This window comes from Sus scrofa, chromosome 7 (genome assembly GCF_054392235.1).
Source record: "Sus scrofa isolate SSC_HxYL_T2T_F1_AM1 chromosome 7, Sscrofa_HxYL_maternal_Yorkshire_Landrace_v2.0, whole genome shotgun sequence".
NCBI lineage: Eukaryota > Metazoa > Chordata > Mammalia > Artiodactyla > Suidae > Sus > Sus scrofa.
The window spans coordinates 37,138,350-37,151,050 of NC_139389.1; the positions used below are offsets into that span (position 1 = coordinate 37,138,350).

The 12,701-nt window shown below is 44.5% G+C and overlaps 1 protein-coding gene across 2 annotated transcripts in view; it reads right to left on the reverse strand.

The window, feature by feature from the left end:
- The window catches only part of PRIM2 (DNA primase subunit 2), a 357,737-nt gene that overhangs the window by 297,679 nt on the left and 47,357 nt on the right, over window positions 1–12,701 (reverse strand). The gene's annotated exons all lie outside the window — the stretch shown is intronic.

The window sequence follows — 12,701 nt, forward strand, 5'->3', positions numbered from 1 at the left end:
TACAGTTCCCGTCTAAGGAGCTGGGGGTTAGGGCTTCGACAACTGCAAATGAAGGGGACACAGCTCAGCCCATCACAGGAAGAGCCTGGAAAGGGATTATTCCATGTATTAGCCTTTCATAATTTGCAATGAAGTTAGCTTATCAATATAGAACCAGTTAGGAAGCAGGTGGAGATCCCAGAATCTATATATTAAAATGTACGCACTAGGAATCCCCGTCCTGGCTCAATGGTTAATGAATCTGACTAGGAACCATGAGGTTGTGGGTTTGGTCCCTGGCCTTGCTCAGTGGGTTAAGGATCTGGTGTTGCCATGAGCTGTGGTGCAGGTCACAGATGTGGCTCGGATCCCGAGTTGCTGTGGCTCTGATTGGACCCCTAGCCTGAGAACCTCCACATGCCACGGGAGCAGCCCTAGAAAAGGCAAAAAGACCAAAAAATACAATAAAATAAAATGTATACACTGAAATGTGTTAGTTGAAGTCATGAGACTTCATGACTTCGCCAAGTAAAGGAGTGCCCAGATGATAAGTTTAAGTGAAAACAATTTTTATTTAGCAAGTAATAACAAGCTACTGTTCAGAGCACTCTGCAATATGTAACAATGAAGAAGATACAGTCTTACTGTCAAAAAATGTACAATATCGTAAGAAATACACACACACAGGGCACGACATGAAAATGGCCCTAAGAGAGAACAAATTAAGTATTTAGAGTGGTTTCTTTTCTTTCGTTCCTTCCTTTCTTCCTTTGGCTGCCCTGTGGCACGTGGAGCTCCCCGGCCAGGGATCAGAGTCCAGCTCCAGTCAAGACCTAAGACACAGCCGGATCCTTAACCCACTGTGCCAGGAAGGGATCAAACCTGGGTCCCAGCATTCCCAAGACACCACCAATCCCCTTGCGCCACAGCCGGAACTCCTAGAGCATTTTTTAAAGGAAGCAATCACGCTGGATGGTGAAAAGGTACAGACAGAGAGTCCAGGACTGGGGCGTGGCGGGGGGGGGAACCTCCATGTGCCGAGGGTATAGCCATAAAAAGACACACATACAAAAATTAATACACAGACATCTGTTGCATTTCTATACACTAACAATGAACAGTCGGAAAGAGAAATTAAGGAAACAAACTCATTAACAATTTCATCCATAAGAATAAAATACTTGGAATAAATCTAATTAAGGAGGTAGAAGACCTGTACTCAGAAAACTAAAACACTGATAAAAGAAATTGAAAAATGACACAAACAAATGGAAAGATAAGCCATGTCATGGATTGGGAGAGTTAACATTGTTAAAATGACTATACAACCAAAGGCAATCTACAGATTCAACACAATCCCTATCAAATTACCAATGGCATTTTTCACAGAACCAGAAGAAATCATTCTAAAGTTTGTATGGAAACACAAATGACCTCCAAATAGCCAAAACAATCTTGAGAAAGAAGACCAAAACTGGAGATATCATGCTGTCTGATTTAAAGCTATATGACAAAGCTACAGTAATCAAAACAGTATGGTACTAGTATACTATTATTCCACAATTATTCTCTTATTGTATAAATAATACTTGCTTGGAGTTCCCTTGTGGTGTGGCAGATTAAGGATCTGGCATTGTCACTGCTATGGCTCAGATCGCGGTTGTGGCACAGATTCGATCCTTAGCCCAGGAACTTCTACATGCTGTGGGTGTCACCAAAAATAATAGTAAGAGTTGCTTGTTTTCTTTTCTTTTCTTGGGCTGCACCGGCAGCATATTGTAGTTCCCAGGGTAGGGGTCGAATCGAAGCTACATCCGCCAGCCTTCACCACAGCCACAGCAACACCAGATCCTTAACCCACTGAGCAAGACCAGGAATCAAACCCAAGTCCTCATGGATACTAGCTGAGTTCATTACCACTGAGCCACAACAGGAACTCCAGTAGTTGCTTGTTTTCATGGGAAATATAGCGATCCAGTTCCTTCTTTGTCCCTGCTGTGTAATATAATGTTCCACTGTACAAGTATATCACAGTCCATCAATTCATTTCGCTACTAACCCATGTGTAGATGGTTTTTAATTCTGCTATGCAGAACACTATTGCTGTGGACAATTTTGTCACCCTTTAGGTGGGAAGTGAAGCAGGGTTCCAGTTGGCTTTTTAGAGGACACGGAAAGAGCTGGCACCCTCTGGCCACCTCAGACCTGGGATGTCAGGGGGCTCATAGAGGCTGTGCTGGGTCGGCAGTGACAATGAGAAGGAATGCATTCTAGCTGCCACCTTTCCAGAACTCCAGCCCTCTGTACAGAACCTTGACTTTGTCATGCACCAAACAGCCCTGCTGTGACATGCTTCTCCAGCAACCTGGCAGTTCAAGTGTAGAACTGGGAAGAGCAAATATGTGCATTGTCTAGGACTGGGCTTGGGGAAAAAAAAAAATCTTTTAAGAGTGTGCCTCAGGTAATCTGAAACCATCCAGTAGCCATGTAACAGAAGAAGAGACCTGACTCCACTTTGGATCCATCCTGTTAGCTCTAACCCTTGTGCTCTGCGCCTGTGCTTAGTCCAGCTGGCTCTGCACCTTGTAAAAGAATGTTGCCTAGAGCCTGAAATATACAGGAAAGCCCATTATCAAGGCTCTGCCTTCCAGCCTTGACCTTGAAAGGTATAACACTTTTCATTCATATAGAGCTACAAAGTTGCAAAACAAAGAATAACATTTGTCTTGTTGGAGGTTTACAGAAACATTGTGACCACACCTACATGGAAAGATGCAAGAACACATCCCAAGTAGGCAACACCAGCCTGACCACCTCTCCTTTTAGCATAAAAGAAGCCTGAATTCTAACTCAGGGAAGGTGGTTCTTTGGGACCCTTGTCTAGCCTTCCAAACCTAGTCTCTCAATTTATTGGCCCAGCAAGGAATAATCAGTAGGAACCTGATTCAGTAACAGTAACACCTGTCCACTTTTTTTGTTTTTTTTTTTCTGACTGAGCTTGAGGCAGGTGCAAGTTCCCTGGGCCAGGGATCAAACTTGCACCACAGCTTCAACCCAAGCCGCTGCTGTGACAATGCTGAATCCTTAAGCCTCTGAGCCACAGGGCAAATCCAATACCTGTCCGCTTTTAACTTATTTTCTTGGTTCTGCAATTGGCATTTTATTCTACTTGCTTTTTTCCTCTCTCCGCCCCCAATCATTGCATTTGACAGAATTACTGACCCACAACTTATCCATATTGGAGTTGACATTGAAAGACTATGTATAAACATGGAAAAACAACTTGTCTTCCCAGCCAGAAGATATAATAATTTAAGTTAAAAATCCTCATAAATGCCCCTGGAACCTGCTATATTAGAATTTTTCTTAAAGCTAAATAGAAAAAAAAAAAAAAAGGCAGTTCCCATCGTGGCTCAGCGGCTAGCAAATCTGACTAGGAACCATGAGGTTGCAGGTTCGATCCCTGGCCTCGCTCAGTGGGTTAGGGATCTGGCGTTGCTGTGAGCTGTGGTGTAGGCCAGCAGCTACAGCTCCAATTATACCCCTAGCCTGGGACCCTCCATATGCCGCGAGTGTGGCCCTAAAAAGACCAAAAAAAAAAAAAAAAAAAAAACAGAATGAAATCCACTTTCCTACCAACAATGTTAACCTTGACTCTGAGGTAGCATTTTTTCCCACTTTTGTGCATAGACATTTTAATGTCACATAATATTATAAAGCCTTGGTAGTCTTCTTGAAATATGAAATCTTTGAGCTCAAATCCAAGAATGGCTCTTCCTTTGGTTCCAACATTTAACATCCTATAACCCACCATCTGGCACAGGATTCTGCGCGGTAATTGGAGCGCCACCTGGCGCACACTGAGGGAAGAAGAAAGGTCATTTCTCAGAGTTCCCATCCTGGCTTAGCAGTTAACAAACAAGACTAGGATCCATGAGGACACAGGTTTGATCCCTGGCCTTGCTCAGCGGGTTAAGGATCTGGGCTTTCCTGTGGTTGTGATGTAGGCCAGTGGCTACAGCGGCTATGGAACCCCTAGCCTGGGAACCTCCATATGCCATGGGTACGGCCCTAAGAAGACAAAAAAAAAAAAGGTCATTTCTTAGGATCACAGAGGAAGGTGTCGAGACACAGAAACTTCCACCCTCCCCGACACTTTAATAATAATTAATAAATAATAACTAAACCCATCTTGCTCAAAGACGGAAACAAGAGTCAAACAAGAATCTTCATTCTTCTCAAGGGAACTTCCATGTGCTACATGTGTAGCCAAAGAAAAAAAACAATCAATCTCCAAGATTGTTATAGAATCAAATGAGCCAAGGCATTGCCCTTCACAAGCAGTCTGTTTGCTCTGATAATAAGGACACATTTGCCTCCCTGTGTTTTCCACCCACTGACACTGTTTTTACCCGAATTCCTCTCTCTCAATTTTCCAAGTAGTCAGAGACCATCAGCCTCCACCTTCTGACCTCCCCGCCCCACCCATTTAACTCAAATGTCCCCTCTCTCCTGGTTAGGGCTCCACACTTCTCTCAGGCATTTTTTGTTTGTTTGTTTTTGTTTTTTGGCCACTCCTGCAGCATGTGGAAGTTCCTAGACCAGGGACTGAACCTGCACCACAGCATCCACATGAGCTGCTGCAGTGACAACACCAGATCCTTAACCTGCTGAGCCACCATTCTTCATAGCAATGCTTTCCAAACTTCTTCCTGTGGTGCCACTCATGGGAAGTGATGAGATTTGCACGGTGCTGGGCTAGACAAGGCTGCTCAAAGTCCCCAGATGTCATGCATTCTCTGACGGACCAGAGTGGCATTGGCCCATCTGCCCACCTCAGGGACCTGCTCAGCAAGGTGCCCTTGATAGCATTCCTCTCTGGCCAGTCTCACTTCTCCTGCTTCCTGTTCCTGTTAGCTGAGAGCACCTCCTAAATAGGACATAAGAACACGGGTTTGATCCCTGGCCTTGCTCAGTGAGTTAAGGATCCATTGTTGCCATGAGCTGTGGTGTAGGTCACCGACACGACTTAGATTTCATCCTAGTAAATAATGAATACCAAAAAAAAAAAAAAAAAAAAAAAATACTGGCAAATGGTAATAAAAAATAATATCCCAGCAAAGTAAACCTTTGTGCATTAAGCTCTTCTCCAAAGCATATAGTAACTACTAAGGTAAAGTGTCTTACTTAACTAATGAGGATAATTATTTAAATTCTATATTTCACTTTGTATGTGGAGGTACCATATTTATTTTAAGAGCATTTCCAGGCTTATATTGAAACATTCTCTTTATAATTGGATATTCTCTAGATAACTATTATCTATTCTCTAGATAACTGGGCTACAAAAGATTTAATGACTTCCAAGGTCACATCTTTTATAGTAAAAGTAAAATAGTTAAGATTAATTGAGCATTTACTATATTCTGAGCCCTACGCTAAATGCTTTGCATCATCCCGCTAATCAACAAGCTTCTATTTTTTTAGAGGTGTTATTATCCCCACCCCAAGGTTTTGAACTGGCAAACGGAGGGAAGCTTTGGAAGGATAAACTACATTTATCCTATAAAATGTTATTCTGATAAAGGGTACAGGCACACCTGAAGTGAAGTAGGAGGGGGAGGCAGGTAACCTGATAATTCAACAGCAATAAATGATCCTTTTCCTCAGCAGTTTATGAAGAACATTTTGGGAGTGAATTATCCATATGACTGAATCAAACCCTCACTATACATTGTACATTTGGCTATGTTAGGACTTTACCTTTTTAATTTTGTGTCTTTTTAGGGACGCACCTGCATCATATGAAAGTTCCCAGGCTAGGAGTCGAATCTGAGCTGCAGCTGCCAGCCTACGCCACACCCACAGCAACACTGGATCAGATCCAAGTTGCATCTGCAACCTACACCACACAGCTCATGGCAATGCCGGATCCTTAACCCCCTGAGCAGGGCCAGGGATCAAACCCAAATCATCACAGACACTATGTCGGATCCTTAAGCTGCTGAGCCACCACAGGAACTCCAGGACTTCGTCTTAAACAAACGATTACTCTGGTCAGCCCCATAAGCCACTGTGGCTGCAAAAACTGTCCAGGTGAATATGTGGTGTCATAATGCTGAAACGTCTGGTATTTTGGAGCTGACATGACTGGAACTTTAGTAAAATAAGTTGTTTGTTCTTAACTTTGTAAAACCTCTGCATTTGTTTTCTAGATACAGAGATGGAATTTGCACCATTATTCTAAATACAGAGAAACGGTGCTGAGCATATGGCCAGTTTTCATGTTGAGATGCTTAAACAGTGATCTGCCCACACGAAACTGCTGTTGTCTTCCATGAAGACTTGGCTCCTCGGTTTATTTATACTGACTCACATTACATCTGCTTGATATTTAAAGTAAAATGGAAATTCAAAACCATGCAAACTGCAGATTTTCCTTTTGTTTCTGGATAGCTCATTTGCTCAAGCTTCTTATAATAGTAGTCCTGAGCCTAAGAAATTAGTTAGGTTTCCAGCTGTTCTTTTTTAATCATTTTCTTATAATTTAAAAATCAAATTATCTGACGTCATTCAACTTTTGTAAGAGTGGGCAAAAAGCCTGTTTCCTGTTAATGGTGAGGTGACTGGACTCTGACTGCACTTTAAAAAGAGTTGGATGACATACTGGCAGGAGAAAGTCAATCGGAAAAAAAAAAAAGAGTACTCATATTTGGAAAATGAGTCAGTGTCTAGGAACCGGCTGCATTCAACACATAAAATTTGCTCCAAATGAGCAAATTGGAAATGCTTCAAGAGAAGCTGCATAATAAATATATCTAGAGTTGTTGGGCAGGAAATTCTTTATAAAGACTTCTGTTTCATTGCAATGACCTCAATTTCTGGAGCACCTCTAGACTAAATTGATAGATCTTTTAAAACTAAAATACTAAATACATTTAGTAATGCATTCAGACCTTTCCCCGAGAACTATCAAAGTCTGCATGCCTAAATGTGTTCTGATAAGTCTCTGAGTATTTACCTTAAAACAAAGTACACGCAAAAAAAAAAAAACCCAACCTTTTTAGAGAAACAAAATTACACTGGCATATGCCAACATGTCAAGCAAGCAACAAATGCATCACAGACACTTTGTATTTTTTTTTAAAGAGGAGACATCAATTTATTCTATTCTATTCTATTCCATTCCATTCTATTTACTGACCACATGTGCAGCGTGGGGGAAGTTCCCAGGCCAGGGATGAAACTGGCACCACAGCAGTGACCCAGGCACTACAGTGCTGACATCAGATCTTTAACCCACTAGGTCACCAGGGAATCCTTTTTTAAAAATTAAAAAAAAAATTTTTTTTTTCTTTTTTGGCTGCACACATGGCATATGGAAGTTCCTGGGCCAAGGACTGAATCTGAGCCACAGCCATGAACTACACCACAGCTGCGGCAACACCAAATCCTTAAACCACTGTGCCAGGCCAGGGATCAAACTGGTGCCTCCACAGAAACAAGCCGGATGATTAACCCACTATGTCATAGTGGGAACTCCTTATTTTTTATAGGGACTTTCCATGAAAGAACTAACTTGAAAAAGATACACTGAAATGTCAAGATTTTTTCCTCCTCTCCAACCTAGTAATTAAAGTCACATTATCCCTGCCCTTCCCACAATAAAAAATAAGGGAAGAATAGACAAGAGTAGTTCCTGGCAGGGCTCAGCGGTAACCCAACTAGTATGCATGAGGATGCAGGTTCAATCCCTGGCCTTGCTCAGTGGGTTAAGGATCCATTGTTGCCGTGAGCTGTGGTGTAGGTCACAGACACGACTCAGTTGCTGTAGCTGTGGTGCAGGCTGGTAGCTACAGCTTGGATTTGACCCCTAAACTGGGAATTTCCATATGCCTCAGGTGCAGTCCTACAATGACAAAAAAAAAAAAAAAAAAAGAATAGATGAGGTTAACACAAAAAATGACCTGGGAAATGCTGAAAAATGGCCTATTTGCTCCTATGGCTTAGGAAAGAGGCCACCTCAGGGTCTTCGTGGGAGATAAAGTTGCTCCCCTGGTCACGCATGTCAAAGGCAGAACCAAGACTATTGAGATTCCAGTTGCTGTGATTCACAAGGGCATTTGTGAGCATTTAAAGTTCCCGTTGAGGCTCAGCAGGCTTCAAACCCGACTAGTAACCACGAGGATGCAGTTTCAATCCCTGGCCTCACTCAGTGGGTTAAGGATCCAGCGTTGCTGTGAGCTGTGGTGTATGCTGGCAGCTGCAGCTCCAATTCGACCCCCAGCCTGGGAACTTCCATATGCCTTGTGTGCGGCCCAAAAAAGCAAAACATAAAAATAAAAAATAAAAATAGAGTACAGGGTAATTACAAATGTCTCTCCCATGTGTTAATCAGGGGACCTTATAACAATCCTATCAAGCAGGGCTGTGTGTTACGATTACAGTTCCCATTTTATAGAAGAGACCGGAATCCAAGTCTCCCGAGAGCCCCATTTTCTCCCCTCCCAGCATTACTCAACCACAGTTCTTAAACTCTGCGTCCCTAAAGGCTCTCGTGTGCTTCCACAAGCTTCAACTTCGCCCCCCACACTGATATCAGAGGGACTGAATTTGATTACCAACTTATTCAGTGTCGAGATGATGAGGCTGGCTGGCTCTGTCATTTCATTCCATTAAATAATGGGCTGATTATTTAAGAAGATCATGAGCACTCCCGAACTAATGAAAAGGAAAAAAACCAGTGTGATAAATCAGGGGACCAAAATAAGGATGCCTCACTCCTCTGCTGACAAACAGTTACTCCCTTGGCCAGAAGACCGAGTATCATGAGCCCACACTGCAGAGGCTCCAGCACCGCCGCACCCAGCACGGCAGGAAACACCAAAATACTTCCTTCCATAGCAACGGTAACTAAGGACAGCATCAGGACATTGCAGATGCAAAGGAAGAAAAAAGAGTCATCAACCGGGACAGTCAAGATTGTTTCCTGGTAGACTGAAATCCACTGTTCGTGACCAGAAAGTATAAATATTTAACTACCTGAGGCAGGCTGTAACCAGCTCTTTCTGCTCCCCTCCTCCCACTGAACCACCAAGAGAAGGCTCGGGGCCAGGCTCTCTGAAGCAGGAGTCAGGACCCTTGGCACAGACGGTGTTTTCACAATAGACAGTGACCCTGGAGAAACTCCCGCCTGGGCAAAGCTGGGGCTGGGACCTTGTGAGCAGACAGCAGATGTGTGGGGACCGGGGCAGGAGGGCACAGCAGGGAGAGGCCGCTCAGCAAGGGCACGGCTTGGGGAACATCTACAAAGAGCAGGAAATACTAATAGCAGGGGAGTTAATTTCCTGCAGCCCAGGAAGACAGGGACTCAAGTCATGAATATGAAAAAAAGGTGTGACCACACTCTGCAACAGGAGGCTGAGGAAGCTGGAACTCCATGTGAAGAAGATTCCCACTCAGTTCAGCTGAAACCACCATCATCCCCCCTTCACAGGCCAGAAGACTGAGGCTCTGGAGGTTAATAACTTTCCTAGGAGTTTCTGCTGTAGCACAGGGGGTTAAGAATCCAGCTGCAGTAGCTTGGTGCGGGCAGCCGAGGAGATGCAGGAGGCCGAAGAAGGGAACAGTTCCGAAGGCAGGGTTCCTAACCGAGGAAAAAAAGCCTACCCACCGGCACAGTTCCGAGGGCAGGTTCAGAAATAGGGAAAAGGGCTTACCCCGCAGCACAGTTCCGAGGGCAAGTTCTAAAAACAATGAGGCTCACCTGCTAACCCGACAACAACGCAACAATAACAAAATGAAGGCTTTGCACAACAGTGCAAGAATGGAAATCGCTTCTTGGAAAATTCAGTCTTTCCTGTTATTTACTTATTATTCAGTCTTTCTTGTTATTTTCCTATATTGTTTTGTGACTCAATAAAACTGGAACACCAAAAAATTGGAACAGTAATAAAATAATAAGAGCTTCACCTTGGTGGAATTCCCCCTATCCAGATCTAATGTAGGTAAAAACAAAGTATTCGTTAGTTTGTTACAAGTAAGAGCAGGTTTTAGAGTTAGGTCATTGTGGAATGTACAATAGGTTGGAATAGGTCAGACATATGTTATTCTTGATGGAAAAACATAATAACAATTTTGCTTTTAATGAATTTTGTAGGAGACTTTTAAGTTTTAGGAAATTAAGTTGCTTTGATATAAAAAAATTTTCTCATACTGTCCCCTCCCCATAACGTTTTGAAGTTAGTACCCCAAGCTTTAATCTAAAAAATGAATTTTTGTAAATGTCAAATGCTTGTGCTTGTGACCTTTGTAGTTGTTAAAGATTAGCTTAAAACAATAACGGGTGGTGCTTGCTAAGAGTAACCACAAAACGTTTTGTACCGAATCGCCTTATTTTCATATAATGTTTTTTCCACATGATGTTTTGTACCCATTATAGTTTTACATGATGTATTGTAACCGTTGGTTTTAATTAAAATCCTTAGAACACAATGTATATCTACTGTACCATGTAATCTAAAAGTTTAACCTTTAAAAATATGATCTAAGCACTGTGACATTACAATTAAGCTGTCTATATAAACTGTTACCTATGCCAATAAAATTCAAGCAGTCCAGCGCCCTGAAAGAAGGGACAAAGAGGCTGTCTCCATGTGCATTCACCGACACCGTCCATCCTCGACAGGGTGTGCACTCCCTGGCCGCTGGAGCTGGCCTCCAGCAGCTTGGGTCTCTGCAGAGGCACAGGTTCAATCCTGGGGCCCACTGCAGTGGCTTAAAGGATCTGGGGTTACCACAGTCACAGCATAGGTCACAGCTTCGGTTTGGATTCAATGCCCTGGTCCCAGGAATTTCCATGTGTTGTGGGTGCGACCATTAAAAACAACAACAGCAGCAGCAGCAAACTTTCCCACACTGCTACCCAGTGACTGAATCAGAAATAAAACCATCTCTGTCTGCCACCAAGGTCCGTGCTCTTCCTGCTTGTCCATACCTGTCGACCTGGGCAGGGGGAAAGCGTGACACAAGGAGCAGCAGTTCAGGACACCAGGCAGGGTCCCAGCAAGAAACAGAGAGCAACCCAAGTGGTGCAACTCAAGAGATAAAGATACTGCTGACATCGCTGAGGGCGAGATTGAGAGAACCAACAGGGGCTGCCAAGACCCCAGAGACCAGCTCAGAAGACAGCCATGACAGCGCAGTGGGTCCGAGAGGCCACCAGCTGCACCTGTGACCCTGGAGGGGCACAGTCACACCAGGGATGTGACAGCAGAACTGGGAGAGTGGGGAAGAAAACCCTGAGCTTCCTCTCTCTCCCAACCTGCTGGTGCCACCTGCCAAGTGTACCCAGCCAGAAGGCAGCTTTCTGGGGCATCTGGGAGAGGCAGGGGGGCAGGATCAGAGACTCACAGAGTTGGAGAGAAGGGAGGTTGAACCCAAGTGCCAACCTGGGTCTGCTCTGCTCTCAGACTCACCCCTGCCCTGCTCTGCCCAGCCTGTAATGCAAGGGATCACCACTCCCACCTCCTCTGCCCAGTCCTGTAACACAGGACCACTGTTCCCACTCCCTCTGCCCTCTGCTTTCTGTTTGAAGGAGGTGACGGGGCAGGAAAGGAGGAGGGAGGTAGTTTTCCCTCTCTTTCTGCCTGGGGCATTGTCTATGCAGCGGCTTCTCTTTCATGCCCCCCTTTTGCTGCAAGGCCCCATCATGTCTCCAGCTTCTGCCTGGCAACCCGGGGTCCTTTGATCCCTTCAGCTGGAGGGAGTGTCAGCAGCGTCCTGTTTTTAATGGTCTCCAGGATGCCCCCCTGTCCCTCTGTGGGCTTCTCAGCTCTGCCATCTCTTGTGTAACAAAGCCCTCTGTTTAAAACATCAAAGAAAGGAGTCCCCATTGAGGCTCAGCAGGTTAAGAATCAGACTAGTATCCATGAGGCTGTGGGTTCAATCTCTGGCCTGGCTCAGTGGATTACAGCTCTGATATTGCCATGAGCTGTGGTGTAGGCAGCAGACAAGGCTTGGGTTCTGGTGTTGCTGTGGCTTGGTGTAGGCCAGCAGCGGTAGCTCTGATTTGACCCCTAGCCTGGGAACTGCCATATGCCATAGGTGTGGATCTAAAGAGACAAAAAAACAAAAAAGTTTAAAAAAAATAAAAAAGGAGTTCCCTGGTGGCTCAGCAGGTTAAACATCCAGCACTGTCACTGCAGCAGGTCAGGTCACTACTGTGGAGCAGGTTAAATCTCTGTCCCAGGAACTCTGCATGCTGCAGGCATAGCCAAAAAAATAAAATAAAATATCAAGAATATTTGCTGAATCCTACAGATGTCTGAAAGCCTCAGCCTCCCCAGGAGAGCAGGAGGCAATGAGTGGGGACACAACTTGCCCGTCATGAAAGCTCTGACCAAATCACTCGCTGAGCAGTCCCTCCCTCTCACCGGGGCCTCCACTCCCCAGGCACCAAGGTTCTGATCTGCTTTCCCGCCCAGCTTGCCCCTCCCACCCCTGGGGTGGCAAACGGCTGAGTAAGAAAAATCCTATCAGAACTCTGGGTTTCCTTGCTGACTTGTGGTTCTGCTGCAGCTGTGTTATCAACACCACCCCTGCATGGAGAAAATTATCTGCTTCCCCTATTCCTCTTATTTACCAGAGAAAAACCACTTGGCCAGAAGTCTTTTCTCCTGGCATGGCCATCTGCTCTGTCCATTTCATCCACAGCCACTTCC